This window comes from Triticum aestivum, chromosome 3A, assembly GCF_018294505.1.
Source record: "Triticum aestivum cultivar Chinese Spring chromosome 3A, IWGSC CS RefSeq v2.1, whole genome shotgun sequence".
Lineage (NCBI taxonomy): Eukaryota > Viridiplantae > Streptophyta > Magnoliopsida > Poales > Poaceae > Triticum > Triticum aestivum.
In genome coordinates, this window is record NC_057800.1 from 740,099,108 (window position 1) to 740,104,975 (window position 5,868).

Genomic DNA, 5,868 nt, shown 5'->3' on the forward strand with positions numbered 1-5,868 from the left:
ATTACGGTCAAATGACGATACTGTCCTTGTACGGTTTGTGACATGAATCTATTATATACACAGAAGCTAGCAAACCAGTAGCTCCAATTTATAAATAAGCTTTATTTTTAATCCGTCGCGGGCGAAGAGTAACTGAACTCCAAGCTGTTGTTTTCTTAAAGCTGCAATCTTTTTTTGAAGGTTTAAAAAAAAGGAAAACAATGGGCCAGCTCAAGACGGAGGGGCTGTGCGCCGGTTTGTGTACGTACACATAGTTACATACAGCTTGTATATAAAAGTAGATCTACATTACGGTCAAATGACGATACTGTCCTTGTACGGTTTGTGACATGAATCTATTATATACACAGAAGCTAGCAAACCAGTAGCTCCAATTTATAAATAAGCTTTATTTTTAATCCGCCACGGGCGAAGAGTAACTGAACTCCAAGCTGTTATTTTCTTAAAGCTGCAATCATGAGCAGAGTAAAAATTCTGAACAACGGGAGGTAAACTACAGACACAAAATCGAGCAACAGAGTTAACAGGTAATGAGCACCCAATTGCAAAAAGGTGATGTGAAACGGTCAGTGCGCGGTAGTACCTGGGGCTACACAGCTAAAGTCAGGGACGAAGCTGCATTGTAGTTACTGGGGTCAATTGACCAATGAATTTAGGAAATCCTTCACTAATTTGCACTAATCACTACTGATTGATAGAAGATGACCCCACTGCCATGGATATGACCCCATCAAACTATTTTCTCAGCTTGTCTCTGGCTAAAGTATGTAAGAATCTTGAGCACAAAGCTGATATCAATCACACCTTGAGTGACTTGAGCACAAAGCTGATGCGGTATGTCCCAACATTCGGTTCCCCAGCGTCATCATTTGCTTAAGCTGCAACCAAGGAGCACAACCAGGGTAAGAACTCTGACTGCTGCAGATAAACTACATACAGACAGAGAATCAGGTAACAGAGTAACAGCTTCGGGGTAACAGTAACAGCGACTGCTGGAAATAAACTACATATACAGACACATAATTATTTACATGAGTGATGTTTTCAACGATTACTTCGGAAAATATTGAAGAATCTGGTGGGTCTGGTACAATGTAGTGCAGGTGATGTGAAAGGGTTAGTACGTGATACCTGGTGCGCCTGGTATTCCAGTGTGGAAAAGGGTTATTGCAGCTAAAGTACGTAAGGAATCTTGAGCACAAAGCTGATGCAGTGTGTCACGTCACATCTTGAGTGCAAAAAAGACTTGAGCACCGAAGCTGATGCGGTATGTCACATCACCGTGCACAGTGTACCACGGATAGCATGTCACGGGTGCCAACTTCAGTTCCCACCATCGTTGTTTGTTTAAGCTGCAACCAAGGAGCACATCTAGGCCAAAAATTCTGACAGTGATGTACCCATGTAACTATACTAGAGAGCACAGAGTAAAAAGTGTCACTGCTAAAAACAAACTATAGACACTGAATCATGTACATCTCAACTCAGGGAATCAAGACGTAAAAACCTCTAAACAGTGGACATGAATTGATAGATTCAGAAGCAAGCAAACTAGTAACTCCAATTGATGGATTCTAAGCTATCTGCGCTAAGTAACAGTAACTGAACTCTATCCCCAATTTCAGCTGTTGTTTGCTTAAAGTTCAACCATGAGCAGAGTAAGAGTTCTGATTGCTGGAGATAAACTGCAGAAATATAATGTGCTAGTGTTAATCTGCTCCCGATGATGATGATGACTCTAGTACATGCCCATGTGGATGTGCACCTGGACGTGGTAGTGGCGTACTTGATACAGCGTGAAGGAGATGACCATGGCCGTGACCTCATACGCCATGCCGCAGGAAGACCACAGCGGGTCGGTCAATTATAGGTGGGCCAGTCATGCTCTGTTCCTGATAAATCACGTCACACATTTCGCTTGCGGATTCCGAATTGTTTGCTTGACACAAGAAAGTTCATGCCAACATACAGTGGAAACCAAAGTTCATGCCCAACATGGAGAGGAAATTACAGCATGAAAATGGCGAACCACACAAGAAACTCACAAGCAGTACGTCGGGCATCAGGATTCAGGAGTGCTCGTCAGCAGCGGAAGCCGGCTAGTAGCTTTCAGTCCCCACATGGTAGAGACAACCTAAACTGATATCTTCCAAGCGATCTAGATGACAGTAATTGAATCCATCGCCAACATTAACTGGTGTCCGCTTAACCTGCGACCAAGGGAATCACAAGGTAAAAAAATCAAACTGCTGGAGATCAATTTATAGATTCAGAAGTAAGCAAACCAGTAACACGTACTCTTTCTTTTTAGAGAGAGAGGAGTAAAACAATTTTTTGATAAGCTAACTGAGCTAAGCAATATTAACTGAATTCCATCTCCAATTCAGCTGTTGCTTGCTCAGGCTGCAACCGAGAACACAGGATAAACATTGTGATTACTGCAGATAAACTACAGACAAAGATTCTTTTGGAATTTTAGTCGACTCTGACTCATGTTTGCTATGATTCTTTTGGAAATTTTCCAAGAATCCGGTGGGCTACACATCTGATGTATGTGTAAGAAAGAATCTTCAGCGCAAAGCCGATGCAGTGTGTGACATGTTGAGTGCAAAAACGACTAGAGCACAAAGCTGACGTGGTATGTCAAAGCACCGTGCCGTGTACGAGTCACGGGTAGCATGTCGTGGGTGCCAACGTTTTTTCCACCGTCTCGTCCCACCATCGTTGTTTGATTAAGCCGCAACCAAGTCCAAGGATAAGTAAAAGAGTAACAGTAAATGAGCAGCTGAACCAATGGATCCATCAGAGTTAAAAAGAACTGAAGAGAACCCGATGCCTGAGTGTAAGAATAGGGAAACCACATGTTGTGGTGCCTTGTATTGATCAATATATATAGGTTACAAGGCGGAGTTCGTATCATACAATATACGGACACCTATACAAAGACTACACATATACAACCATATAACTATACAAAACCAATACGGTTATATATTCTAACACCCTCCCTCAGTCGTAAACGGGCGTCGGCAAATGTTAAGACTGTCCCGAAAATCCAAAAAGAGAGGAGATGGCAATCCTTTGGTGAAAATGTCCGCAAATTGAGAAGAACTCGGAACGTGAAGAACCCGGACCTCGCCTGTGGTGACCCGGTCTCGCACAAAGTGTAAATCAATCTCCACATGCTTGGTGCGCTGATGATGAACGGGATTCTGTGTCATGTAAACAAAGCTCACATTGTCACAAAACACCACAGTGGCACCAGTCACCGGTCGATGAAGCTCCTGAAGAAGCTGCCGTAACCAACATGTTTCAGCCACGACATTTGCAACTGCCCTGTATTCAGCCTCGGCACTGGAGCGAGAGACCGTGTGCTGCCGCTTAGCAGACCACGACACCAAGTTAGTGCCAAGAAAGACACAATAGCCTGAGGTAGACCGGCGAGTGTCAGGGCAACCTGCCCAATCAGCGTCAGAATAGGCCAGCAATTTGTTGGAGCTGCGTCGAAACAAAGTGAGGCCATGGCCGGTGGTGCCGCGGATATAGCGAAGCACACGCTTCACAAGGAGCAAATGATTAGCCCGAGGATCATGCATATGAAGACAAATCTGCTGCACAGCATAAGAGATGTCCGGCCGAGTGAACGTGAGGTACTGAAGACCACCTGCAATACTACGATACTCGGTGGGATCTGCAACTGGATCACTGGACTTGGCTGAAAGTTTGGAGGTACTATCAACAGGAGTGGAGATGGGTTTGCACTGCAACATGCCAGCTCTGTCAAGAAGATCCAATGCATACTTTGTAACACCCCGGTGTAATGATGCTACAGTAACCCATGGGGTTAAGTTAATCTTTTTTGCTAAACAGGTGTCTGATCATTATTGTCTCATGTTCTTTCGGATTCCAGTTGAATTCAAATTCAAATTCTGTGTGAAATTCAAAATGCTCAGACATGAAAACAAAAATATTCATCATGTGGCAATAATTCTTTTGACAATATTGGTGGTGGTCCAACTTTTTTTGCAAATTGTTAAACTGGCCTAAAATAGCTATAACATAAAGTTGTTAAAAGAAAAGCAAAAGTTAAAACAAAAGCAAGAAAAAAAATAAAGGGCCAGAGCCCCTGGCCTCCCATTGGGCCTCGGCCCACTTCAGCCAGGCCGGCCCACCTCTCCCTCCTTATCCCCACCCTGACCAGAACCCTAGCCCCCACGACCCCCCACTCCTCCTCGTTTCCCACTCCCCCTCCCTCACCCCGATCCCATCTGGATCTGGATCGGGCCAGTGGCCCGACCCGCCGTACGCCGTCGCCTCGTCCTCGATCACCGTCGCCCCTCACCACCACCTCGATCCCGCGCCCTGTCCTCGCGCGCGGCGCCACCTGACCCGAAGCCGTCCGTCGCCCCGACCCGTTCGCCCCCCGCCGCTGTGCGCCGTCACCGAATCGCCGGCGCCACCTCGCCCTGACGTCGCCGTCCTCCTCGCGGCCCCGTCCCCTCTCCCTCGTGGCCAGACGCCTGCTCGATGCCGTCGAGGTCGCCGTCGCCTCGCGCCATCGTCGGGCCCCGCCGGAACGCCTCCTCGACTACACCGCTCCCCGCCATCGCGTTCCCCTGCATCGGGCCTCCCCTACAACGCGGGTGAGGAACCCCACCGGCCTCCTCCTCCCTCTGCGGTGGTGCTCACCACGCTCCGGCCACAGCCCCGCTCGCGCGCCGCGCTCCCGCTTCTGTCCCGCGCCGGCGTCCGCCTTGTAGCCCCTGATCGCCTCACCTACGCGCCTGGACGCTCACGCGAGTCCGCGCCCGCTCGCACCTCGCCTCGTGCTGACGGCCATCCTCGCTAGCCCCTGGCCGCCAGCCAGCGACTCCAGCCTCTGCCGTGCCCCTGGGCGTGTGCCCAAGCGGGCTGACGCCCAAGCGCCTGTTGGGGAACGTAGCAGAAATTCAAAATTTTCCTACGTGTCACCAAGATCTATCTATGGAGAGACCAGCAACGAGGGAAGGAGAGTGCATCTAAATACCCTTGTAGATCGCTAAGCGGAAGCGTTCAAGAGAACGGGGTTGATGGAGTCGTACTCGTCGTGATCCAAATCACCGAAGATCCTAGTGCCGAACGGACGGCACCTCCGCGTTTAACACACGTACAGCCCGGTGACGTCTCCCATGCCTTGATTCAGGAAGGAGAGAGGGAGAGGTTGAGGAAGACTCCATCCAGCAGCAGCACAACGGCATGGTGGTGGTGGAGGAGCGTGGCAATCCTGCAGGGCTTCGCCAAGCACCACAGGAGATATGAGGAGAAAGAGAGGGAGGGCTGCACCAACAGGGAGAGATCAAATCATGTGTTGGGCAGCCCCTAGGCCTCACTATTTATAGGAGGAGGGGAGGAGGGTGCGCCCCCTCTAGGGTTCCCACCCCTAGGGGGGGCGGCAGCCCTAGATGGGAAAAGGGGGGGCGGCCAAGAGGGGAGGAGAGGGAGGCGCAGGGAGAATGGGCCTTAGGGCCCATCTGCCCTTAGGGTTTGCCCCCCCTTCTTCCCTTAGGCGCCTTGGGCCTTGTGGGAGGCGCACCAGCCCACTCAGGGGCTGTTCCCTTACCACTCTTGGCCCATGCAAGCCTCCGGGGCTGGTGGCCCCACTTGGTGGACCCCCGGGACCCTCCCGGTGGTCCCGGTATGTTACCGATAAAACCCGAAACCTTTCCGGTGACCAAAATAGGACTTCCCATATATAAATCTTTACCTCCGGACCATTCCGGAACTCCTCGTGACGTCCGGGATCTCATCCGGGACTCCGAACAACAGTCGGTAACCACATACAAACTTCCTTTATAACCCTAGCGTCATCGAACCTTAAGTGTGTAGACC